We start from the raw sequence: 27,804 nt of genomic DNA on the forward strand, positions 1-27,804 counted from the left end.
GCCATATGATACGAAGCCAACAAACACTGACACCAAGGACAACATAGGGGAAATTACTTGTGCTTAGTAAATTTACAGTTTCTTTATTTTCATTTATTAAGCACAAGTAATTTCCCCTATGTTGTCCTCAGTGTCAGTGTTTGTTGGCTTCGTATCATATGACTAATAAAAATCGGGCCCCTCGGTTAACCCCGTTTCTTCTCGTTTATAGATATTCCAGTCATTTTAAAGTGTCTTTTTGTGTACTTTCGTGGTCGCGTTAGTGCAGATGTCTTCGTATCTATAATTAAGCATCGATTGTGGGACATTCGTGCCCGTTGTTGAGTCTCTGCGGTCACAAAACATAATGACTACATGCTCCGCTGTGACTCCCATAGCGGAGTGTCTATGGGAGTCGATGTGTTCTTTGTCTGGCCACTCCGATTAAGCACGGTCTGCACTATGTTCCGAGCACCCTGTGTCGGTATGTTCGGGGCGCCCGAGTTTCCAATGTCCGCCGCGCTCACTTCAATAAATGTACGCTTATATCTCCGTTACTTTTTTTTTTCTTTTTTAAGATACTCCTGTCCTGAGGTGCAGTTCCCTGCCGTATTTGTATCGCGTTAGGTTCTGAAAGGCGCCGTACATGGAACATTCGGCGATGTCGCGATTTCCATCCGCGTTGGCGCCGCCGCACAGATTGGCGTGTTTTCTTGAAATGCAGCGCTCCTCATTTAAGTAAAACGACGTCCTGGGTAATAACTTCCTCTCCAGGAAAGGAGTTGCCTCATTTTTTTGTTTCTCCCTTCTGCAGCAGCGTGGCGCAAATAAGTGAAATGCGTGTGCCTACTCATGCACGCGGTATGTATACTATAACCAGATTCTGGGAAACTCGTTTTCCAAGCGCAATTACACCGCGCGCACGCGCACCGAGCGGGTAAGTATATAGCTCTCGCCGCAAGCGCGCTCGAGACCTTAATTTGCCCGTTTCGTTTCTTCCAAACACAGGGGTCTAAGTGGCCGTGTCACCAGGTTTCTCGGCCGCGGTTTGTACGTGGTGTCGCGCTCTCGACTAAGAATCTTGCGCGTTAAAGCCACCATTGCGAAATCGGTAAATATTAACGGTTCGGTATTTTTTTCGACAAAGAATCCGCGCTCCAGCTGGATTCGCCGTGTGGAATGCGCGATGTATGTAATGGCGCCGTGTATGCGACCAACGACGTTCTCGCAACTCTCAGAAATATTGATGCGCGCCGCGCACGCATGTACGTAGTTTTCTGAGCACACCCCGACCGTTGCGATCGATGATACGCGATGGCTGCGTGAGGTATATATACACATGCATCTGTTGTTTAAACGTGTATCTAGCCTTTCGTGTTCAACGCTTGGTTAAAACACGTTGGCGGGCTAGTTGGTTAGAATCCATGATAAAGCGCGACTGAACGAGGACGTAGAAAGAAACAGATACACAGAGACAGCGCTTGAGAGTTTTCTTTTTCTCATGTACGCTTGTTACGAAGTGATAAGAGGACACCGCTCACTGCGGCGCGCCTACGGGCGGATGGCTGGTATGCTCGTAGGTAAGCTACGATCGTCGTGGCGCAGGTAATTAAATTGACATACAAGCGAATCAGCTCTGAAAACTCATAGATGACTACCGTATAAATATTCCAGTTTTAAGTTACCTGCGCCATGCTGCTGCAGGTATGTTCGTGATCAGTACGTAGAGACACATTCCACACTATAGCGCGAACGATGAGTATGCCCTGCTATCGCAGGTAAAACGGGTTGTGAAATAAAATGTGCTACTTGTGACCACATCACCGGGCAATGCCGCCCAACGCGCAGGTTTGTGCTAATAGGGATTTTTGGTACCGAATTGAATTAGTGTCTGAAGCGAATCGAATAGTTTTCGATTAATGAACGGCCATTGTCACAGTTAATATAAAATTATGTTCACGTCCGTATAGTGTTCTTAAAGTTAGCAAGTTTCTGTCATTAGGCAGTACATTATTGAACCGTTGTTTATTGAAAGCACAAAAGGAGCATCCGGAGCGAACAAGTAGGCTCCTCGCTTGCACGGGACTCCTCGAAAAGCGCGAATGATTGCTCTACAGGATGTAAAGTATGGCTAACGAAGTGGCGAAGTCGTTTCCACTACGCAAGTTCTCGTGTCTTACTATGTCCGCGAGGGTGAAAAGTTACCGTACCTTTGCTCGAATTCGTTGTTTTATTGGACAAGAACAAAGGCGCATTAGAAACAGCAGTTGTAAAACACTGGCAGAAACGGTGGGATCGGCAAAAACCATAACAAGCTTCATTGCATAAAACCTGTTTCACGAGAAGGGCGCAGTTGTCGCCGCAGAGAAAGATTTTACGAAGTAATCCTACTTCGCTTAATTTATCACACAAGGCTGACCCATAGTTACTTAATAAATAATAAACCCAGCCAACATGCCTGCACTGCGGTGAATTTTTAACCGTGCTACACATTTTAATAACATGTTCCTCTTTTAAAAAATGGAGACAAACATATTTCATTTTTTTTTTTTTTTTTACAGAAAAAGAACCCCTTTCCATCCCATCCCATTGAGCGATGAAACACTTGTGCCATGTGAAAATACTCTTAGTTATTTAAAGGCCACAGGAACCCTACAGGAACTGTAGCACATTTCATGCTCTTGTATTTTTACTTGGCCATTTAGACCATGTTGCCACGTTTGAACAAATAATCTGCTTAGAAAAACATGTGCTTGTCGGATTATATAGGCTGCACACAGCCGCTGCGCCATTGAAATCCCAAATCATCATGGTCATCAGTAGGTTTAATAGGGTGCAGTTCGCGTTTTGAAATATTTAAAATGTATTCGAAAGATAATCGCATTTACGTATATAGCCTATTCGATTCAAAGAGCGAATCGAATTTAGAACTGAGGTTGAACAGCGCGAGTAAAGCCAGGACACACGACGAAACAAATACCACAGACAAGCGCTGACTGCCAACTGGAAGTTTATTTGAAATTCTCCAGCCATTTTATACCTTTTCCAGCAAAGGCATGCGTACGCCAGTCGAAAACACATCTGCAAAATCGGCTACATCATAATCTTTCACGCAAGAAAGCTATTTCTTCTTCCGGCGAGGCAAGAGAGGGGACGCTTACACATTTATCTCCTTTCTAATGTAATGTCTCTATTATTTCCCTTTACCTCTTACCTTTTCCTTTCCGTATGATTTTTTTTTTTTCAAATATGGGAGTGCAGGGACACTTGCCACAATGTCCCGCTAAATGACTCCCATAGCCATTCTTCAGGTTACTGCTGTGCTGACGAATCCCGGCCATGGCGGCCGCATTTCGATGGGGGCGAAATGCGAAAACACCCGTGGTCCTTAGATTTAGGTGCACGTGAAAGATCCCCAGGTGGTCGACATTTCCGGAGCCCTCCACTACGGCGTGCCTCATAATCAGAGAGTGGTTTTGGCACGTAAAACCGCCTATATATATATATATATATATATGTGTGTGTGTGTGTGTGTGTGTGTGTGTGTGTGTGTGTGTGTGTGTGTGTGTGTGTGTGTGTGTGTGTGTGTGTGTGTGTGTGTGTGTGTGTGTTTGTGTGCTGTGCTGTGCTGACGAGCTTTGTCATTGAAACACTGTCCCATTCGCCCTATATAAATTTTTCCACAGCTCAGCGGTATCTGATCGATAACGTTGTGCATGCAGTCACTGAAACGAGGTTTATGGTTTGTGGGGCACAGGGGCCTTTCGCGCTTTGCCATACGATTGCATATCGAAGAAAGCTTGCACGAGGCGCTGAAAAGCAAATTAACATTATGTCTATTGGAAAATTTCTATTGGAAATTCTCATTTCACTGGGGAGAATCCGGGGAGAAGGCCTTGTCAGCAGTTATGTTTTATCTGCCGCCCTTAGCCTCTCCTATATGGGGCATATTGTACAATATGGCCGAAATAAATGAATCTTGAAAACGCTTTTGTGTGTGGCATGCGCCAGAAGCAAGAGGCTGAAGCAGGTCATGGACGCGGTGCTTCGGACACCACTTATGGCACGGTGTGTAAGACAAATAGCCGAGAATAGATGCGCTTCGCTGTGAGTCTTGAGCGGGAAGAACGCTAATAAATTTTTGACGTTTTTCCAACGCGGCTGCGTCCGGCGTCGGTGCGTTTATCTTACGCCTAGCGACGTCCGCGCTGTAATCCTGCTTGGCTTGCATTCCACGGGGCTTATGCACTGACTGACGACTGCTATATGTTTGTCTGAGAATGATGGTTGCCATGTGGCTTGCCGTTCGAATGGAATAATGGGTTAGGAGTATAGTTCGTGTCGCGGAAGGTGGAACGGGCTCCCTGCATCGTGGTGTGCGGCATATCTAAACAACTCACGTTGTAGCGCTAACTCTCCGGCGAAACGTATACGCAGAATTGCACGCTGCACGGCGGTATATTCTAGAACTGCCGGAGGTCGAAGACCGCTTTTCGCAGGCCGCCATCTCTTCCTGCTCGAAGGCGTCTTTTATGCGTGCCGTGTATACCGTGGACCTTGCATTCGCAGACGCGAGGTCACTTCTGATAATCTATTCGTAGTCAGGGCAAGTGCGCCTCTCGCTGCTCGATTTGCGTGGCTGCTTATTCTTTTTTTTTTTTTCTTGGGAGTGTGGCTGCTTCTTTCCGCGAGTTCGTCCCGTTCAACGTAATCGGTGCCCATCTGTCGTAGGAACGCCATATTTTTGAGTCTCGGAAGGGCATGCAGTCTGCTGTATAGGAGGACTTGAAAAGTCGGTGAAAAACCTTCTTGCGGCGTGGCATCTCTGATGCGCGGCATTTCCTTCTGTGTTGAGCGGGGCAAGATTTCGTATACGCATGTGGATACACAGGCGGCGGTTCGAATCGAATCGGCAGAGGTGTGACAGGGCGGTAGGAAAATGGCGCTATAGAGCGACTGACTGTAGGCGCTCCCTCTCCCCCGAGAGGGAGCGCATTGATGTACCCTATATATAAGCGTGCCTTCGCCGTCTCGTTCCCTCATATGTCGGCGTTTGCCCGCAATCCATTGGGCGACCATCTCGCCTCTTTACATTCATTGAGCACGTCTGCGGCTGATTTACAGACAAACTCGTTGTTGTCAACTGTTGAGCTGCAGCGGGACTCGCCGGTGCGGTGTACTGTACCTCCCGTTAATATCCGTTGAAGTTGCGGTCGAAGCGCCCTGCGTAGTTCGTGTACGCTTGGCGTACGCATTCCAACCACGCGGTGTTGTCGTTACCTTAGCGCAAAGGCTACTCGGCAGCGCAAGGAGTACGCCTTGTACATACGCCCCGTGTGTTTGCCGCGCTTTAAATTCCAGGCAGTCATCGGACTTAAGTGGACGTACCTGCCGTACATCATCGTCGCGGCACGGCGCCGCGTGCCCTTCCCAGCGTATAGCCTCATCTCTGTATGTGCGACGCCCTTTTCTTCGCCTCCTGTTGACCGCGCATGGTGCGTGTGCACCGACTCGGACGTCGGATCGCCGCTGCCGCGCTAAAGATGTTTTCCCACTGACCTCGGGCGACCCGTGTTTGTATGTTTTAGCTGTGTCCATGCGAAACCCGTCGCGCCGTTTGTAACCCGCCGCATTTGGGAACGGGAGCTGCGGCATGGCCGCCTTCTCCACGTCTCGCCTCCTCGTTTCTCTATATTTTTGACCGGTGTGCGGAACGACGCGAAGTATTTCCAAGGTCGTCCGAGAAGAAGGGAAAAGAAGCAGAAAGAAATCGGCCTGACCCGCCCGTCGTTGGTCGGTCCCGTTTGATGACCGCCGGGAGCGGCATGCTGTGCTTGATATAGGCGCGGGTGCAGCGGACTGCGCACATTCTATTTTTTTTTCTTTGAGGGGGGGGGGGGGGGGGGAGGTATTACCGGCGTGCGTCGACTCAACTGCCTCGTATACTAATCTCCAGCGCGCTATACTTTTTTTTTCTTTTTTTTTTTGCACACGAGCTATAGGGCGTGCACGCGTACTGCTGTATACCGAAGCAGTTTCATTGCAACAGTCAAACTGCGTGCGGCGATAAGCGGGTGTGTTAGGCAAGAGACGGGGCACATATATGGTGTGTGGCCGGTGACTGTGCGTCGCCTTGTTGAAAAGGAAGCGCGTAATCTGAGCCGGTGCAGTGCATTCCCGCTCCATTCTGTGACTTCCTTGTCAATCCACCGCTCGCGACCGGCCGATAGTGGCGATAGCGCAGGCGGAGTGGCCGCTCGAACCACCGACGAAGCTCTAGGTGGTGTAAGCTTGTAGTTGGAATGGAGTCGTTTCAATTTTGTGTAGTCAAGGGAGCCATATATCTGTAAAGAGCTTGATCAGCTCTCAACATCGCAAACCGAGCTCGGAATGTATGGTGTTGCGTTTCGCCTGCGACACGTGGTTTTGCCGGCGCGACTGCGGCGGGGCGGCAGACATTTTGGCCCGATCGTCGTCGCCGCAACACTCATCGCCAGGTGTTTCCAGGCGCGACTGCGGCGATGCGACCGCCTAGGGATCATCCTCGCATTCCAGTCATTGTGCCCGAAACAGGCGATGCCAAAGCAGGGATCTCCTTCCAGTCATTGTGCCCGAAACAGGCGATGCCAAAGCAGGGATCTCGTTCCAGTCATTATGCCCGAAACAGGCGATGCCAAAGCAGGGACCATCCTCTCATTACAGTCATTGTGTCCGACCGGCAGCGCCACGACAGGGTGCTACGAGATCGTGCTCGACATGGTGCTACGGCATCGCTACGACAGTGTGCGTCACCATTAGCCCATTGTACATTCACGTGCTCGTCTTTTGAGGGGTTCCTTCTTGCCCTCAACTGCGAGAGTATAAAAACAGCTGCCCCCGGACGCCAAAAGGAGGGCTCCGATTTCTTCTGTTGAGTGAAGTGCTCTCCCGTCTCTCTACTTCGGTCAAACCTGACCGCCAACTCTTTGCGATGTTAAAATAAACAAGTTGTTTCGTTGTTACCAGTCGACTCATGCTTTGCCGGGACCTTCGGATGCTTCCAGTTGTACCCCAGGCCGCCAGGCCAACGCTACCCTTGGGGCTTGCGACCCAGGTACAACCACGGGCGTCAGCGCCGAGTTCCCAACAGATCGTACCAGCAGTCCGATCCAAACATCTGGTTGGCAGCGGTGAGATCGCCTCCGACTTCAAACAACTGTCTGCCTGCGGTGAGATCGCCACAACGGAGGCCAGCAGCGAAGAGATGCAGTTGACGGTATGCTGAGCAGCTCAACGACGATCCGGGAGCAGTGCAACGAGCCCTGTGTGACGACTGGTTGCCTGCAGCGGAACGACTGCGCGGAATTCCTGCCTGCGAGGTTTGGTGAGTGCGGGACTTTCTTCTTCTGAGCTTTGCCAGGCTTTTGTTAGTGTCAGAAACAGAGCTGGTAATTGTGGTTGTCGTTGCTGCCGGGTTAGTTTGCGGCAAGACAATAGTAAGCAGTAGAGAAAGCAGCATTCAGAGCAGCCATGGATTTGAAGTCGTTGCGCAAACCGAAATTGTTGGAGCTTGCAAGAGAGTTGGGTCTGGATGTCTCAGACAAACTAAGAAAACCTGAACTGCTAAAGGCTATTCTTGAGTTAGAGGCTGAGGATGACGAGCTGTCGGAATGCCTTGAGACTATTGAAGAGAGGGAGACTGCAAAAAGACAGGAGCGCGAACTTAAAGAACAAAAAGAGAAAGAAAAAGAAGAGCGTGACCATCAACACGCTTTGGAAATGAAGCGTCTCGAGATAGAGATGGAACGCGCTCGTAATGGAAGTCAGGCACACGGTGCAGGAGAACGCGTATTGTTCAAAATGACTGACCTGATGCGGCCGTTTAAGCTTGGAGAGGACATTGGTTTGTTCCTGGTTAACTTTGAGCGAACGTGCGAGAAGCAGGGGTTCTCTCGGGAAACGTGGCCACAGCGCTTGCTCACTTTGTTACCCGGCGAGGCGGCCGACGTAGTCGCTCGCTTGGATAGAGAGGAGGCAGAGGATTTCGACACAGTGAAATCGAGTCTTCTAAAAAAGTACCGGCTGTCTGCGGAGGCGTTCCGTCGGAAGTTTCGGGAAAATGAGAAAGGCAGAAGTGAGTCATATACAGAGTTTGCGTATAGGCTTATGTCGAACATGCAGGAGTGGCTCAAAGAAGAGAAAGCGTTTGGTGACCACGATAAAGTTCTGCAGTGTTTCGGGCTAGAACAGTTTTATAGTCGGTTACCGGAGAACGTGCGATACTGGGTCTTGGATAGGCCAGACGTGAGTACGGTGGCTAGAGCCGCTGAGCTAGCCGAGGAGTTTGTGACGCGTCGAGCTCGCGGAGCTAAGGACGGTCAAAAGGGTGAATTTGGCTCGAAGTTTGAGAGGCCAAAGTTCACACCCATGAGATTAAAGGGGGACACGCGTAGTGCGGATGCGAGCGAAAGCAGTCCGACCAAACGTAAAGAGACGGCGGCAGCCAAACGCAGAAAGCGGTTCGAGATGAGGCGAGCGCGCTTGTGTTATACGTGCCAGAAGCCGGGTCACTTTTCGGCGCAGTGTCCGGAAACAACACCAAAAGTTGTTTTTTTTTCAATAGGCAGCACTGACGAGAACATGAAGCTTCTCGAGCCTTACATGCGAGACCTCCTCGTGAACGGGAAAGAGTGCCGAGTGCTTCGCGATTCCGCAGCAACGATGGATGTAGTTCACCCGTCTTACGTAGAACCCCATATGTTCACGGGCGAGTGCGCATGGATCAAGCAAGCCGTGGAAGCTCATAGCGTGTGTCTGCCGGTAGCAAAAGTGCTTATTGAAGGACCTTTCGGAGCGCTTGAGACGGAGGCGGCAGTGTCATCTATGCTGCCACCCCAGTACCCGTACCTATTTTCAAACAGGTCCGATCACCTCCTGCGCGAGAAGGGGCTTTTGTTTGGTGAAGCTAGTGTTCAGGCCTTAACCAGATCGAAGGTTCGGGAGCTCGCTGCAAAGGCGGTAGTTGCGGGGCCGACGTTATCAAACAACGAAAAAGGGTCAGAGGCGCAGCAAGCTGATATTCAGAGCACGCCCGAACTGAATAAAATTGAGTCTGTAGCGTTGAAGGCGCCAGATACTGGAGAGGAAAATCCCGATTCGGGAAAGTTAGAAGAGCTATCTACTGATTTGCTCATCGCGCCTACGTCAGACGGACTTGATAGGTTGCTAAAAGTCAGCCGGTCGGCTTTGATAGCCGAGCAAAAAAAGGATGGCAGCCTGGAAAACGTGCGCTGCAATGTCAAAGAAGGTATCGCCAGGAAAACTGCGCGTTTTGTGGAAAGAGGTGGAGTCCTGTACCGGAAGTATCTAGACCGAAGAGGAGTGGAGTTCGATCAGCTGATCGTGCCTCAATGCTATCGCCAGGATCTGTTGCGCTTGTCGCATGGGGGTTCGTGGTCCGGACACCTAGGAGTTAAGAAAACTAAGGACCGTCTCTTGCAAGAGTACTATTGGCCAGGGTGTTTTCGGGACGCAGACCATTTCGTGAGGACATGTGACACTTGTCAGCGGGTGGGCAAACCAGGGGACAAATCGAGGGCGCCGTTGAAATTGGTACCTATCATTACGGAGCCTTTTAGACGGCTCGTTATTGATACTGTGGGACCTCTGCCGGTAACAGCCACGGGGTACAGACACATTTTGACTGTGATCTGCCCAGCGACAAAGTTCCCTGAAGCAGTGCCGCTTAAAGAACTCAGCTCAGTTGAGATAGTCAATGCACTACTGTCCATATTTGCGCGAGTTGGTTTTCCTGCAGAAATTCAATCAGATCAGGGCACAGTGTTTACTAGCGCTTTGACGACAACTTTTCTCGAAAGGTGTGGGGTAAAGCTGCTACACAGCTCAGTGTACCACCCACAGTCGAATTCCGTTGAGAAGCTCCACTCCGTCATGAAGCGCGTGTTGAGAGCGTTGTGTTTTGAACATCGAACTGACTGGGAGCTGTGTCTGCCTGGGGTGATGTTTGCTTTATGGACCGCGCCGCATGCGGCTACGGGGTTTTCGCCAGCTGAACTGGTGTACGGTCGCTCGCTTCGATCTCCGCTTCGCATGCTTCGAGAATCATGGGAAGGTAGGGGCGACGACCCAGTCGTGGTGGAGTACGTACTTAAGCTCCTCGAACGCTTATGAAGGGCACAGGAGTTGTCAGGTGAAGCAATGACAAAGGCCCAGCAGAGGGCCAAGGTTTATTATGATCGGACAGCCAGGGCCCGTCGTTTTGAGGTGGGCGATGAGGTCATGATATTGCGCACATCGCTAAACAACAAACTAGACGTGCAGTGGGAGGGCCCAGCACGAATTGTTCAGAAACTGTCGGACGTTAACTACGTGGTAAGTCTGCCAGGAAAGCGGAAAGCACAGCAAGTTTACCACTGTAATCTGCTCAAACCTTATAGACCAAGGGAAGCAGTGGTGTGCATGATGGTAAACGTTCCTGAAGAGCTTCCGGTCGAGCTTCCGGGACTAGGCTCAGTGACGAACAGGGAAGACACCGGTCAAGTCATTAGTGACCTTATCAGTAAAGCACCGCTGTCGCCCGAGCAGAAAACCGAACTACACCAGCTATTACAAGAGTTTCAAGGTCTGTTCTCTGAGAGGCCTGGTAGGACTTCTGTACTTACTCATGATATTGAACTTACCTCCCCAGAGCCAGTACGATCCAAGGCATATCGGGTGTCACCCCGCCAGAGCGATATTATGGAGGCTGAGGTAAAGAAAATGCTACAGCTCGGTGTTATTGAGGCAGGTGAGAGTGATTATACCTCCCCTTTGATTTTAGTTGAGGTACCGGGCAAGGAACCTCGTCCTTGCGTCGACTACCGCAGGCTTAATTCCATCACTAAGGATCAAATTTATCCGATCCCTAACATCGAGAAGCGCCTTGAGAAAGTTAGTAGCGCTCAGTTTATTTCCACCCTAGATCTTGTCAGGGGTTATTGGCAGGTTCCACTTACAGAAGAGGCTAGTAGGTATGCGGCGTTCATTTCACCAATGGGAACATTCCGTCCTAAAGTGTTGAGTTTTGGTTTGAAGAACGCGCCATACTGTTTTTCAAGTCTCATGGATAAAGTGTTGCGGGGACAGCAAGAATTCGCTTTACCGTATCTAGACGACGTAGCGATATTCTCCGCATCCTGGTCTGAGCATATGGCACACTTGCGGGCAGTGCTAACCCGCCTGCGCGAAGCGGGCTTGACAGTCAAGGCTCCTAAGTGCCAGTTAGCACAGGCCGAGGTTGTCTACCTCGGTCACGTGATTGGTCAGGGTCGTCGCCGCCCCTCTGAAATAAAAGTGGCCGCTGTGCGAGACTTTCCGCAACCGCGCACAAAGACCGATATTCGGTCGTTCTTAGGTGTCGCCGGCTACTATCAGAGGTACATCCCTAGGTACTCTGATATCGCGGCTCCCCTGACGGATGCACTAAGAAAGACAGAGCCTCAAACAGTCGTCTGGGACGAGACCAAGGAAAGAGCTTTTAGCGCCCTAAAGAGTGCCCTAACAAGCCAGCCTGTGCTACGATCGCCAGACTATACAAAAGGGTTCATTGTTCAGTGCGATGCTAGTGAGCGAGGCATGGGCGTTGTACTGTGCCAACGGGAAAATGGAGAAGTAGAACACCCCGTCCTGTATGCTAGTCGTAAGCTGACCAGTCGTGAGCAGGCGTATAGAGCGCCACCGAGAAAGAGTGTGCGTGTCTCGTGTGGGCCGTTCAGAAATTGTCATGCTATCTAGCCGGCTCGAGGTTTATCATTGAGACGGATCACTGCCCTCTCCAATGGCTGCAGACCATCTCTCCCAAAAATGGCCGCCTCCTGCGCTGGAGCCTCGCTTTACAACAATATTCCTTTGAGGTGCGTTACAAAAAGGGGAGTCTCAACGGTAACGCCGATGGCTTAAGTCGAAGCCCCTAACGTAGGAATCAGCCTCAAAATTGTTTGTTACTGATGTTTTTCTTCCTGAGGCAGGATTTTTTTTAACATATTGCTTTTGTTTAGTGTTTCAAAGTGATGATATGCTTTCTAGTGCAATTTTTCAATTTGTGGACGCGTTCTGAGTGATGCTAGACTACTGTAAGGAACTAGGCAGTGGTATAAAAAGGGGAAAGAGCCTGGCAGGGCTTAGTGAGGGTTGTGCCGTGCTTGCTGACTGAGCGGTTGAGTTTCAGCGTAGTTCTAACGCTTGCCGGGAACGAGAACAAAAATGTGAACTCTCCCGAAGTCACTTTGCAGTGTCCCGTGCGAACCTGAACGAGAGAACGAGGCCTTCTCTGTGCGCTGCGCTCAAGAAACGTCGAGGGACGCCCGACTTCGGTTATGAGCATCATCGAGCGACATCCCTCCGGACAGCGGATGCAGTCCCCTGTCCATCGGGATCTCCTTCCCCCGGCGGGGCGGTCTGTTGCGTTTCGCCTGCGACACGTGGTTTTGCCGGCGCGACTGCGGCGGGGCGGCAGACATTTTGGCCCGATCGTCGTCGCCGCAACACTCATCGCCAGGTGTTTCCAGGCGCGACTGCGGCGATGCGACCGCCTAGGGATCATCCTCGCATTCCAGTCATTGTGCCCGAAACAGGCGATGCCAAAGCAGGGATCTCCTTCCAGTCATTGTGCCCGAAACAGGCGATGCCAAAGCAGGGATCTCGTTCCAGTCATTATGCCCGAAACAGGCGATGCCAAAGCAGGGACCATCCTCTCATTACAGTCATTGTGTCCGACCGGCAGCGCCACGACAGGGTGCTACGAGATCGTGCTCGACATGGTGCTACGGCATCGCTACGACAGTGTGCGTCACCATTAGCCCATTGTACATTCACGTGCTCGTCTTTTGAGGGGTTCCTTCTTGCCCTCAACTGCGAGAGTATAAAAACAGCTGCCCCCGGACGCCAAAAGGAGGGCTCCGATTTCTTCTGTTGAGTGAAGTGCTCTCCCGTCTCTCTACTTCGGTCAAACCTGACCGCCAACTCTTTGCGATGTTAAAATAAACAAGTTGTTTCGTTGTTACCAGTCGACTCATGCTTTGCCGGGACCTTCGGATGCTTCCAGTTGTACCCCAGGCCGCCAGGCCAACGCTACCCTTGGGGCTTGCGACCCAGGTACAACCACGGGCGTCAGCGCCGAGTTCCCAACAGATCGTACCAGCAGTCCGATCCAAACAATGGGCTATATAGTGTCACGCGTGCGCGCGTATAGTCTTAGGAAAGTGGCGGCGACTTTCTCATTTATGTTTTCGTGAATGTGTTGTCGTTGCGGTGCCTGTGCCGATCGGCCGGCAGTGTGGTGCCATTGCATTACTTTATCTGAGCGTTTAAGCTCTATGGTTTAAGGTCCGCTGAGACGATTGAGCGGAGCGCGCGCGTCTATACTTGGCGCTTCTTGGTCGTTTCGCAGCCGAGCTGATAGCACGTCGCTTCAGCGCGTGAAATCTGAGCGTAAGCGGCGCTCAGCCGAGACTGTCTAGTATTGCGAGACCAATTATATGAACAGTTCAAGCGAATTTTCGCCGTCGGCGTCACCGTGTGGATCCGCGTATATATTTAAGTATGTGTGCGCTTTTCCATGTGTATGCACGCTTGCCCATGTCGTATATGGGTATACGCTATTCAGTCACTAAAGTTGCTCAATAATTTTGATAATGGCAGCCCGCAAACAATAGTCATGAAGCCTAACATTCACAGCGCATGCCTTTTATCTTAAACCTTGTCAGATTAATTAAATATTAAAAGCGAAGAAAAATATCAGTGCTCAAACCTGAAAGTGATGTAACTTTACTGGCGTGGCTCTTTACGGGCAACATGGTCGCGCCTAGGTGTGCGACGTTATTAAGGTCCTACACGGCCTGTTAAAACTATGTCGCTCCACCTATGTCGCGTCCGCGTTAGTCGTACCCGTGCATAGTTAGAATGCCGTCCGAGCAGTTCAGTCGTGGCGTTAAACCTTGCTGTCGCGGTCAGTGCTTCGCCATTCTGGTGAAATCACTGATGTGTACTGTGTTTCGCTGGATGCCGCTCCGCCGACCCGTGTTCAGGTGAAGCTGGCGGAAATGCGGCGCGGGCTTCACTTACTGTAGTGCGCTTGGTCGTATTATATTGCGGCCGTAACAATTTTTCTTCGTGGTTTACTTGTCTGGTAAGGGCTTTTACGGTAATCTGAACCCGTATGCGCTTTTTTTTTTTTCTTACATAAAGCGTTTTCTTAATTGCCAGTGTTTGCAGCGCGCGCCGCCAATGTTGGAGGTGCCGTTGGTGCGGCGGTGGCCAATTTTCTACGTCTACCCAAAAGACATCTCCACCCTTCTTGGGTAGTATATGGCACGATATGCAGGTATCTTAGGTGGAGCAAAAAAAATAGTAATAATTAAGGTATGCCGAGCTTCCGTGCAGGCGAAGTGTCGCTGCAAAGTATAGCAAAGCCCCGACTTCGGGTACAAGGACGCTTACTTCCGGTGGCTCCAGTAGAGAGCGCTCGATGTGCTTGCTATTCAGCCCCCTAAAGGAGAGATCAATGGGTGAAAATGCCAGTTTTTTTTATGAACCATGAGTGACACTATCTGGCCAACCAGGCATTTAATCTCAGAAACGCAGCCAACTGCGCATGTTCCGTGACATGTGGCGCAAGCAAATTTGGCTCCTCCCCGGCGCATGGAGGCCGCGTTAGCAGGCAGTCACTCTTGCACGGCGAGCTTCACTTTTGCTCGCCGTGTGTGCTCGAACTGCCTGCACGGTCACCTGCAAACACCTGGAACGCGCGCGTCGAGCGATTACCGTGCACTCTCCTGTGCAGGGCCGTCGTCTTACAATCAGCCGCGACGTCACGCAGTCGACGAGCATGCATGTCAGTGCTGGCGACGCAGAAGCTGCTCGTTGCTTGGGCCTCTATCGGTTCGGTAGTTTATTGCGCAGGCTGGCGGCTGTTGTTTTTTACGTCTGGTCTCTTGTTTACCACCCCTGCGCTTATAGTATACACATCACGTCACCTGCTTCGCGTGCTCACAGTTCTTCTGCGCCGTATGTGGCGAGTTTAATGAACCGCCGCAGCTCGACTGTATTTAACGTCTCGCTTGCTTCTTTCTCTCCAGCTGCCCTCTGTATACCTATCCTAACCTAACCTAACTTAACCTGCCGATCGTCTGGCCGCGCGCCTTCAGCGACTCCGCCGTCGCGTTTTCACGATAGTCTGAGGCGAAGCTTGACAACTTTGCTGATTGCTCAGCGCACAGCGTCTTTTCTTTCCCAGGAGCAATGCCTTTGTGTGTTCTTGAGCGTTGCACGTTGTTTCGGTTGAAACCGAGCCCGAAAGTATCGCGGTTCTTATTTTAAAAAAAAGCAGGGCGCTGCTGCCTCTCTATACCATTACCGTCAGCGGGCCCGGCCCATCTGCGCATGTGCGGTAGAGCGATATCGCCATGTGTACACTTATCCCTTGTGTTTTTGTGCTTGCGAAACCATTGCAAGCCCTCAGCGATGCGTTTATAGCGTATACAGACACCCACGCATCTGTCCTATGGGGCTTTTCAACACATTGGAAGCTATATGCAGCCAGTTTAACCCAGTAAATTATTCAAATAGCATTCATGTCCACATTTTCCTTTGTTGATCGTCTGCGTAGTTTTTTTGTTTTGCGACACCTGCAAATGCATTGATTACAGAAGAGTGTAGAATTGGGCTTCTTGGTAAAACATGCTTTAAAGCAGAGGGGACAGAGCAGAGAACAGAGCGCTAACTTCCAACAGTTTCTATTTATTTTGTTTTCAGAAAGCATAGCAAGTTTTATAGCCACACATTATCACATCGACCATGCGCAGAACGCCGCAACAAAACCATACAAAATTCAACGTGGCAACGATAGTCCGAGGCATCTGACCTCATTGTCGTTAGCGCGACAGACGCATCCATCTTTTAAACATAGAATTCTTCCCGCTTCGGTGATTTCACGCGTGGCACGATCACTCTGTTTTGCCGGCCATGATACTACACTTTTCGTATCTTGGCTTACATCCACACATGCAGCAGTGGGCAGAAAGCCAACCCTGTTTATCGCGGTCCAGTGTTGACCTGTTAGGGGTTCTCGTAGGTTGAGGAATGAAAAATGGGGCATATGTAGTGCAGTAATTGTTTTTCAATAGAGGGACATCACAACCGCACGGCTCAGTGCCTATAAAGGAGATAATACGTGGAATGGCCGTTAATTGGCAGTACAATCGCGGACGAATCTTAAAGGTGGGCTATTAGAGAGCGAGCGCAACAGCTTACTTACGCGAAGGCATGCCTTCACAAGACGCTATCAGCTGCCTTCAGCGTTGCAGAGGGATCCTAAAGCGCAAACCATATGCGTATCTGCACATGTGGTCGGCGTATTTGCAGCGTATTTGCGGTGTTGCGTCGTGCGGCGTTGAGACAGTAATTCCGACCTGAATCACTGGCGCGAGTTTTGTTTATGAAACCTATATGAACACCTTGGTACTAATTTCGGCTACGCTTTCATCGTATGGGCAAGGTTTACTGCTCCGTGCGAGACGGATATGCGCTGACGCCGGAAAAAGCGCTGACGCTGGGCGACGCGCTGAGTCCGGCAGGAAATGTTCGCTCCATGTGGCTGCCTCTTAAATGCATTGTTTCAAGGAAAGAGAATGTTACTCGCGCTTCGTGTAGAAGGCCGAACTTGGGCGTCGTTAAGGCCAACCACTGTCCTGTCGCGTACTTTTTTAGTTATTTATAATTATTTTTGTGTGACTGTAGCTGTCTTTTCTTTCCTTTTTTTGGCTCTTCTTTCTAGTGTGGGGTTAACCGGTCGTTAAAATTAGGTACACAACCATGCACCATTACGGGCGTAGTTAGGTGTCCACCATTCATACAACGCGGTTAATTAATTAGCTTTAGTGTGTTTGACCGCGAATAAGTAAGGGAGGTTAAGCCGAGCCTCGTGAAATGGTTGAAGGGGTGTGCCGAAAAAAAAAAAAGAAGAAAGAACGATAGTCGTAATGGCCTCTCGCTTAACGCGGTGTGTACTGTTAGCGTGTACGTTTGTTAAAGCCGCCGTCGTTTCTGCGTTTCTTTATTTCCTGTCGTGAGGGGAAGCCTATGAACGAGAGCCGGCCGCATTCTGCGCCTAAGAGGAGACATGCGAAATACCGGAGTACTTCCGCACTATAGTGGGTTGTCCTCCGCAAGGTGACCGACGTGCCGCTCAGGGCACCATTGAGCCGAGGGTGTAGGCTATAGCAAACAGCGAGAATGTGTAAGTAAGGAAGGGATGGTGGCAGCGACAGCGGCATCAGCTTGAGCGCTCCTGTTTCTGGGTCGACGTCCGTCCCTCTTCTGTGGATCAAAATATGTGGGTGGGGAAGCGCACTTGCACGGTTTCGCATATATCCCCCGTTGTGCTGAACAATCGTCGCATCGCCGGCGGGCCTCTTGTACATAAGAGTCTCACTTAACTGCTCGCCGCTGTCATGTCTTTTACTCCAGAATCGGCGCGGGGGATTCCCGGCTTGGGGATTCTTGGCCGGCGTGCACGCTCACTTTTCTCACTCGTGCGTTGGACTGGTATGCGAGCGCGGATTATGAGGTGGCGTTCCTTTCACGCTTCGCTCTCTCCCCTCTGCTTGCCATGTGGACACGCCCATCGCGCGTGCCATGCCTATGTATGACACGTGCGGGCGTCTGTTTTTGCCACCTGCGGCCCGCTGTAACGATCATGTGGCGTCCACGCATTAAAAGAGCGGATGAAGTTCGTAAAAAAGAAAAATCGACTTACTGTCTAGCATGCAAACGAGAACGGAATGGTTCCGTAGTTTAAAAAGAGAGGGAGAGAAAATCAGGTACACCAAAACGATACCACCGCAGCATTTTGTTTGTTTTTCGGTGCGCTGCTATAGCTTATCTGTAATCGAATTGGGCTAACGTTTACCTGCAGCGGTAGCGCGGTGCATGGCTCTGGCGTTGCGCTACTGAGCACGAGGTCGCGGGTTCGATCCCGGCAGCGACATCCGCATTTCGGTATAGGGGCAGAATGCAAGAACGGCTCGTGAACCGTGCAGTTGGGTGCACGTTAAAGCCATGCGGTCAAATTTAATCCGGTTTCCCCTCATACGCCGTGCCTCGTAGTTACATCGCTGTCTCGGCTCCTAAACCCCAAGATTTTTTTTTATTTTAATTCTTTTTAAAGCTAATATTTAGACAGAGAGAAAAGGCGGCGAGTTATGAAAAGCATTACGCCTGAGGCCGAGTTCTGCGACCATTTTAATTCAATTTTATTGTTTTTTTTATCGTTCACCTCGTTGAGTGCCCTCCAGTCGTCAACAGCGGCGTGGCGGTCTTTCTCTTCACACTTTCGTGCGATGATTTGAAAACATCATTCGTCAAATATCGCCGTACATTCCTTCGAGGCGCTCTATGCACGACGACTCAGCCCAAACGTTAAGGCACGCACCGTTTCGCTGGTCAGTTGCTTCGCTCGTTCAAGCAGCTCGGCACTTTGTTTTTATCTTTTTTTTTACGCTGGATGGGAGCCTGTATGCTTCATTCTGGCGCGCAGATCCAGTGTATATGAACCGTCGTTTCTTTTCCACCTGGCTGTGCGCTGTACCCGAATGACACGCGTCGCGTCCGTCACGCCGTTCCACGATTACCGCAATTAAGATGCCGTTGCTAGAGAGAGAGAATAATGTACCGAAATGTCGGGCTCGATTTGTGCATGAATAAGTGGGTAAGAGAAGAGATTGTATAGGACTACATGGGCTCACTGTGCATGGAAGCTTCGCATGCGAAGCTCTCTGACGGCCGCGCCGGCGCGTGCTGTTTGGATCCGACCGCTGGTACGATCTGTTGTTGGGAACTCGGCGCTGACGCCCGTGGTTGTACCTGGGTCGCAAGCCCCAAGGGTAGCGTTGGCCTGGCGGCCTGGGGTACAACTGGAAGCATCCGAAGGTCCCGGCAAAGCATGAGTCGACTGGTAACAACGAAACAACTTGTTTATTTTAACATCGCAAAGAGTTGGCGGTCAGGTTTGACCGAAGTAGAGAGACGGGAGAGCACTTCACTCAACAGAAGAAATCGGAGCCCTCCTTTTGGCGTCCGGGGGCAGCTGTTTTTATACTCTCGCAGTTGAGGGCAAGAAGGAACCCCTCAAAAGACGAGCACGTGAATGTACAATGGGCTAATGGTGACGCACACTGTCGTAGCGATGCCGTAGCACCATGTCGAGCACGATCTCGTAGCACCCTGTCGTGGCGCTGCCGGTCGGACACAATGACTGTAATGAGAGGATGGTCCCTGCTTTGGCATCGCCTGTTTCGGGCACAATGACTGGAACGAGATCCCTGCTTTGGCATCGCCTGTTTCGGGCACAATGACTGGAATGAGATCCCGGCTTTGGCATCGCCTGTTTCGGGCACAATGACTGGAATGCGAGGATGATCCCTAGGCGGTCGCATCGCCGCAGTCGCGCCTGGAAACACCTGGCGATGAGTGTTGCGGCGACGACGATCGGGCCAAAATGTCTGCCGCCCCGCCGCAGTCGCGCCGGCAAAACCACGTGTCGCAGGCGAAACGCAACAGACCGCCCCGCCGGGGGAAGGAGATCCCGATGGATAGGGGACTGCATCCGCTGTCCGGAGGGATGTCGCTCGATGATGCTCATAACTGAAGTCGGGCGTCCCTCGACGTTTCTTGAGCGCAGCGCACAGAGAAGGCCTCGTTCTCTCGTTCAGGTTCGCACGGGACACTGCAAAGTGACTTCAGGAGAGTTCACATTTTTGTTCTTGTTCCCGGCAAGCGTTAGAACTACGCTGAAACTCAACCGCTCAGTCAGCAAGCACGGCACAACCCTCACTAAGCCCTGCCAGGCTCTTTCCCCTTTTTATACCACTGCCTAGTTCCTTACAGTAGTCTAGCATCACTCAGAACGCGTCCACAAATTGAAAAATTGCACTAGAAAGCATATCATCACTTTGAAACACTAAACAAAAGCAATATGTTAAAAAAAATCCTGCCTCAGGAAGAAAAACATCAGTAACAAACAATTTTGAGGCTGATTCCTACGTTAGGGGCTTCGACTTAAGCCATCGGCGTTACCGTTGAGACTCCCCTTTTTGTAACGCACCTCAAAGGAATATTGTTGTAAAGCGAGGCTCCAGCGCAGGAGGCGGCCATTTTTGGGAGAGATGGTCTGCAGCCATTGGAGAGGGCAGTGATCCGTCTCAATGATAAACCTCGAGCCGGCTAGATAGCATGACAATTTCTGAACGGCCCACACGAGACATGCACACTCTTTCTCGGTGGCGCTATACGCCTGCTCACGACTGGTCAGCTTACGACTAGCATACAGGACGGGGTGTTCTACTTCTCCATTTTCCCGTTGGCACAGTACAACGCCCATGCCTCGCTCACTAGCATCGCACTGAACAATGAACCCTTTTGTATAGTCTGGCGATCGTAGCACAGGCTGGCTTGTTAGGGCACTCTTTAGGGCGCTAAAAGCTCTTTCCTTGGTCTCGTCCCAGACGACTGTTTGAGGCTCTGTCTTTCTTAGAGCATCCGTCAGGGGAGCCGCGATATCAGAGTACCTAGGGATGTACCTCTGATAGTAGCCGGCGACACCCAAGAACGACCGAATATCGGTCTTGGTGCGCGGTTGCGGAAAGTCTCGCACAGCGGCCACTTTTATTTCAGAGGGGCGGCGACGACCCTGACCAATCACGTGACCGAGGTAGACAACCTCGGCCTGTGCTAACTGGCACTTAGGAGCCTTGACTGTCAAGCCCGCTTCGCGCAGGCGGGTTAGCACTGCCCGCAAGTGTGTCATATGCTCAGACCAGGATGCGGAGAATATCGCTACGTCGTCTAGATACGGTAAAGCGAATTCTTGCTGTCCCCGCAACACTTTATCCATGAGACTTGAAAAACAGTATGGCGCGTTCTTCAAACCAAAACTCAACACTTTAGGACGGAATGTTCCCATTGGTGAAATGAACGCCGCATACCTACTAGCCTCTTCTGTAAGTGGAACCTGCCAATAACCCCTGACAAGATCTAGGGTGGAAATAAACTGAGCGCTACTAACTTTCTCAAGGCGCTCCTCGATGTTAGGGATCGGATAAATTTGATCCTTAGTGATGGAATTAAGCCTGCGGTAGTCGACGCAAGGACGAGGTTCCTTGCCCGGTACCTCAACTAAAATCAAAGGGGAGGTATAATCACTCTCACCTGCCTCAATAACACCGAGCTGTAGCATTTTCTTTACCTCAGCCTCCATAATATCGCTCTGGCGGGGTGACACCCGATACGCCTTGGATCGTACTGGCTCTGGGGAGGTAAGTTCTATATCATGAGTAAGTACCGAAGTCCTACCAGGCCTCTCAGAGAACAGACCTTGAAACTCTTGTAATAGCTGGTGTAGTTCGGTTTTCTGCTCAGGCGACAGCGGTGCTTTACTGATAAGGTCACTAATGACTTGACCGGTGTCTTCCCTGTTCGTCACTGAGCCTAGTCCCGGAAGCTCGACCGGAAGCTCTTCAGGAACGTTTACCATCATGCACACCACTGCTTCCCTTGGTCTATAAGGTTTGAGCAGATTACAGTGGTAAACTTGCTGTGCTTTCCGCTTTCCTGGCAGACTTACCACGTAGTTAACGTCCGACAGTTTCTGAACAATTCGTGCTGGGCCCTCCCACTGCACGTCTAGTTTGTTGTTTAGCGATGTGCGTAATATCATGACCTCATCGCCAACCTCAAAACGACGGGCCCTGGCTGTCCGATCATAATAAACCTTGGCCCTCTGCTGGGCCTTTGTCATTGCTTCACCTGACAACTCCTGTGCCCTTCTTAAGCGTTCGAGGAGCTTAAGCACGTACTCCACCACGACTGGGTCGTCGCCCCTACCTTCCCATGATTCTCGAAGCATGCGAAGCGGAGATCGAAGCGAGCGACCGTACACCAGTTCAGCTGGCGAAAACCCCGTAGCCGCATGCGGCGCGGTCCTTAAAGCAAACATCACCCCAGGCAGACACAGCTCCCAGTCAGTTTGATGTTCAAAACACAAGGCTCTCAACACGCGCTTCATGACGGAGTGGAGCTTCTCAACGGAATTCGACTGTGGGTGGTACACTGAGCTGTGTAACAGCTTTACCCCACACCTTTCGAGAAAAGTTGTCGTCAAAGCGCTAGTAAACACTGTGCCCTGATCTGATTGAATTTCTGCAGGAAAACCAACTCGCGCAAATATGGACAGTAGTGCATTAACTATCTCAACTGAGCTGAGTTCTTTAAGCGGCACTGCTTCAGGGAACTTTGTCGCTGGGCAGATCACAGTCAAAATGTGTCTGTACCCCGTGGCTGTTACCGGCAGAGGTCCCACAGTATCAATAACGAGCCGTCTAAAAGGCTCCGTAATGATAGGTACCAATTTCAACGGCGCCCTCGATTTGTCCCCTGGTTTGCCCACCCGCTGACAAGTGTCACATGTCCTCACGAAATGGTCTGCGTCCCGAAAACACCCTGGCCAATAGTACTCTTGCAAGAGACGGTCCTTAGTTTTCTTAACTCCTAGGTGTCCGGACCACGAACCCCCGTGTGACAAGCGCAACAGATCCTGACGATAGCATTGAGGCACGACCAGCTGATCGAACTCCACTCCTCGGCGGTCTAGATACTTCCGGTACAGGACTCCACCCCTTTCCACAAAACGTGCAGTTTTCCTGGCGATACCTTCTTTGACATTGCAGCGCACGTTTTCCAGGCTGCCATCCTTTTTTTGCTCGGCTATCAAAGCCGTCCGGCTGACTTTTAGCAACCTATCAAGTCCGTCTGACGTAGGCGCGATGAGCAAATCAGTAGATAGCTCTTCTAACTTTCCCGCGTCGGGCGTTTCCTCTCCAGTATCTGGCGCCTTTAACGTTACAGACTCTAGTTTATTCAGTTCGGGCGTGCTCGGCATATCAGCTTGCTGCGCCTCTGACCCTTTTTCGTTGTTTGATAACGTCGGCCCCGCAACTACCGCCTTTGCAGCGAGCTCCCGAACCTTCGATCTGGTTAAGGCCTGAACACTAGCTTCACCAAACAAAAGCCCCTTCTCGCGCAGGAGGTGATCGGACCTGTTTGAAAATAGGTACGGGTACTGGGGTGGCAGCATAGATGACACTGCCGCCTCTGTCTCAAGCGCTCCGAAAGGTCCTTCAATAAGCACCTTTGCTACTGGCAGACACACGCTATGAGCTTCCACGGCTTGCTTGATCCACGCGCACTCGCCCGTGAACATATGGGGTTCTACGTAAGATGGGTGAACTACATCCATCGTAGCTGCGGAATCGCGAAGCACTCGGCACTCTTTCCCGTTCACGAGGAGGTCTCGCATGTAAGGCTCGAGAAGCTTCATGTTCTCGTCAGTGCTGCCTATTGAAAAAAACACAACCTTTGGTGTTGTTTCCGGACACTGCGCCGAAAAGTGACCCGGCTTCTGGCACGTATAACAAACGCGCGCTTGCCTCATCTCGAACCGCTTTCTGCGTTCGGCTTCGGCTGCTGCCGTCTCCTTAGGTTCGGTCGCACTGCTTCCACTCGCATCCGCACTACGCGTGTTCCCCTTTGCTCTCATGGGTGTGAACTTCGGCCTCTCAAACTTCGAGCCAAATTCACCCTTTTGACCGTCCTTAGCTCCGCGAGCTCGACGCGTCACAAACTCCTCGGCTAGCTCAGCGGCTCTAGCCACCGTACTCACGTCTGGCCTATCCAAGACCCAGTATCGCACGTTCTCCGGTAACCGACTATAAAACTGTTCTAGCCCGAAACACTGCAGAACTTTATCGTGGTCACCAAACGCTTTCTCTTCTTTGAGCCACTCCTGCATGTTCGACATAAGCCTATACGCAAACTCTGTATATGACTCACTTCTGCCTTTCTCATTTTCCCGAAACTTCCGACGGAACGCCTCCGCAGACAGCCGGTACTTTTTTAGCAGACTCGATTTTACTTTGTCGAAATCCTCTGCTTCCTCTCTATCCAAGCGAGCGACTACGTCGGCCGCCTCGCCGGGTAACAAAGTGAGCAAGCGCTGTGGCCACGTTTCCCGAGAGAACCCCTGCTTCTCGCACGTTCGCTCAAAGTTAACCAGGAACAAACCAATGTCCTCTCCAAGCTTAAACGGCCGCATCAGGTCAGTCATTTTGAACAATACGCGTTCTCCTGCACCGTGTGCCTGACTTCCATTACGAGCGCGTTCCATCTCTACCTCAAGACGCTTCATTTCCAAAGCGTGTTGACGGTCACGCTCTTGTTGCTCTCGCTCTTTCTGTTCTTTACGTTCACGCTCTTCTTTTTCTTTTTGTTCTTTACGTTCACGCTCTTCTTTTTCTTTCTGTTCTTTACGTTCACGCTCTTCTTTTTCTTTTTGCTCTTTAAGTTCGCGCTCCTGTCTTTTTGCAGTCTCCCTCTCCTCCATGGTCTCAAGGCATTCCGACAGCTCGTCATCCTCAGCCTCTAACTCAAGAATAGCCTTTATCAGTTCCGGTTTTCTTAGTTTGTCTGAGACATCCAGACCCAACTCTCTTGCAAGCTCCAACAATTTCGGTTTGCGCAACGACTTCAAATCCATGGCTGCTCTGAATGCTGCTTTCTCTACTGCCTATTATTGTCTTGCCGCAACTAACCCGGCAGCAACGACAACCACAATTACCAGCTCTGTTTCTAACACTAACAAAAGCCTGGCAAAGCTCAGAAGAAGAAAGTCCCGCACTCACCAAACCTCGCAGGCAGGAATTCCGCGCAGTCGTTCCGCTGCAGGCAACCAGTCATCACACAGGGCTCGTTGCACTGCTCCCGGATCGTCGTTGAGCTGCTCAGCATACCGTCAACTGCATCTCTTCGCTGCTGGCCTCCGTTGTCGTGATCTCACCGCTGGCAGACAGTTGTCTGAAGTCGTAGGCGATCTCACCGCTGCCAACCAGATGTTTGGATCCGACCGCTGGTACGATCTGTTGTTGGGAACTCGGCGCTGACGCCCGTGGTTGTACCTGGGTCGCAAGCCCCAAGGGTAGCGTTGGCCTGGCGGCCTGGGGTACAACTGGAAGCATCCGAAGGTCCCGGCAAAGCATGAGTCGACTGGTAACAACGAAACAACTTGTTTATTTTAACATCGCAAAGAGTTGGCGGTCAGGTTTGACCGAAGTAGAGAGACGGGAGAGCACTTCACTCAACAGAAGAAATCGGAGCCCTCCTTTTGGCGTCCGGGGGCAGCTGTTTTTATACTCTCGCAGTTGAGGGCAAGAAGGAACCCCTCAAAAGACGAGCACGTGAATGTACAATGGGCTAATGGTGACGCACACTGTCGTAGCGATGCCGTAGCACCATGTCGAGCACGATCTCGTAGCACCCTGTCGTGGCGCTGCCGGTCGGACACAATGACTGTAATGAGAGGATGGTCCCTGCTTTGGCATCGCCTGTTTCGGGCACAATGACTGGAACGAGATCCCTGCTTTGGCATCGCCTGTTTCGGGCACAATGACTGGAATGAGATCCCTGCTTTGGCATCGCCTGTTTCGGGCACAATGACTGGAATGCGAGGATGATCCCTAGGCGGTCGCATCGCCGCAGTCGCGCCTGGAAACACCTGGCGATGAGTGTTGCGGCGACGACGATCGGGCCAAAATGTCTGCCGCCCCGCCGCAGTCGCGCCGGCAAAACCACGTGTCGCAGGCGAAACGCAACAGTGCGCTCTTCTCGGCTCACCGGGGGAACGCGCTTGCCTGAGACAAGTTCCGGATTGCGCAGCCCGAACAGGGATGCGTCGTTTGTAAACTCTGCCGCACAGTATTACGCTATGTGCTGTCGCATTCTTGTATACGCGGATATAGGGAGGTGTACGGACCCACGCGTTATTCCGTAGCCAGGTCCAGTCCTCGAAGGGTCGAGCCGGTCTCTTGGGCCGCGCCGGCGGTTTACCCGAAATGCCCTTGGTATTGCGCATATTTTCAACACGAAGTTGCGCAAGCTGGGATGTATATACCCTTCAAGCACGTAAAGGCAAGAATACATGGAGCGAATATGCGACGAATAGTCGACGTTCGACGCGCGGCGGCGGAGAAAACGTCGTTTGCCGCCGATCTAGCTGGCGCAAAAAAGTTCGTCGGGCGTCGACGATACCGGAAGCGGCAAACGAGCGGCGCCCCAAAGCGAGCCAATCAGGTCTCACTATCCGCACCGACTTCCGACTGGGCTTCCCCGCTTGTCCGTGTATCCCGATCCCGCCCTGTCGTTCACGCCGGTCTCCCGCTTTTCGTATACATGGCATCCAAAGCGGCGCGGCTGGAATTTAACGACAAGTTAATTTCGGCTGTTCAGAAGCGTGCCGCGCGCGCGTTGAGCCACAGAACAAAGCCGCGGAGTTGTGGAGGAGCCGAAAGTTGTTTACCCGCCCAGTGTTGCCACAACGCATAGCATCGCCGCTTTCTTTAAACTGCATCGGCACATGAATGTCTCAAACACATAAAAAACACTAGCAATAATTTCTAAACAAAATTTTACGCGCTTTTAGAGTGTTCCGCAATTAAAAAGCGATAATAGTTGTCGTTAAAGTTTTTTTTGTGTGTGTGTGTGTGCGTGTGTGTGTCATGTGTTTCACTACAGCGCGTTTGCCTCGTCTAGCCACACTGATAACGCAGCGACTCGCCGGCGTCGGCCGCCGTGTCTTCGCTCCATGTAGCGCAGCCCGACGAACATACGGCGTCGCGCCGCGACAGATTTTCTGCCGCCCGAACTTCGTCGTGAAAGTTCGCTCCATGTATTCTGGCCTCAACGCTTTTCTTGCGGCAGTGAATTAATTACGGCCGGCCGGTACCGTTGCGTTGCCACTTCCATGTGCAAGGCGACGATGCGCTGTCGGGCACACGACCATAGCTGCGTAGGCATTCGCCCCTGTGTTATGGATGGTTTGCATTGGCGACGTCGTGGCTGCCATCATTAGGTGTACTAGAACGACTAGAAGATGCGTATATATAAAGCAAAAAAAAAAAAACTTGACATGCAGGAGCGCTTAGTGGCAAATCGACGAGAGCTATATGCCGGTTCGAAAAACAAAGCGTCATCGTGGCCGCCGTGTTTGGTTATAACTATAGCACGGCGAGAAGTCGCGGCGTCCGTGGCGTGCGGCCTTTGTCTTCCTGTTATGTGTGTCGACGGGAAGAAGCGCCGGCCGCCGGACAGCACTAACCTTCTAAGCACGTGGCTATATACATTCGTCTCTCGCGCTTTTAATTTGCTTTCATAGCACGAGTTCGGAGTGTTCGTGTGTACTTCCCGTGCGTGGTTATATAGCTGGCGAGGCCAAGCTGGACAGTGTCCTTGAGGCGTCCATCCGAGCCGACACGTGTCGCTCCGGTAGGATTGTGCCTCTGGGTGCTTGCCGCGTGCAGCGGCGCCTAGATACACGCAGGGGGGTTTGTTCGGTCTGCGTCGCGCGGACGGACTCTCCTCGCCTGGGACACGGGGCGGGTTTTTATCCGGTTCTGGACGGGGCCATCGCGAGGTGTCCCGCGAGCCCCGCCGGGTCCCCGAGCCTCGGCGGTCGCGCGCTCTCCGCGGCCCGTCGTTAGTTGTGGCGACGCGTCGGCAAGCCGAGCAGGATCACCGCCGGGCAGAAGCGTTTTCCGAGAGGCCACTTCAGGCGCGATAGCCAGGAGAGGCCGCGCAGAAGAGCCTCGTCAGGCTCGCTTAATTGGCATCGCCAGCTCTGACTGTCGTGAGCCACGCGTGCGGTCAGCACACGTGTACCAGAGAGAAAGAGATGAGCTGTTTTCTGGC

The 27,804-nt window shown here is 51.5% G+C and overlaps 1 protein-coding gene across 9 annotated transcripts in view; it reads left to right on the forward strand.

Annotated features, from left to right (window-relative positions):
• LOC142572662 (uncharacterized) overlaps positions 1–27,804 on the forward strand; it is a 300,880-nt gene that overhangs the window by 109,734 nt on the left and 163,342 nt on the right. The window lies entirely within an intron of this gene.

This window comes from Dermacentor variabilis, chromosome 2, assembly GCF_050947875.1.
Source record: "Dermacentor variabilis isolate Ectoservices chromosome 2, ASM5094787v1, whole genome shotgun sequence".
Taxonomy (NCBI): domain Eukaryota; kingdom Metazoa; phylum Arthropoda; class Arachnida; order Ixodida; family Ixodidae; genus Dermacentor; species Dermacentor variabilis.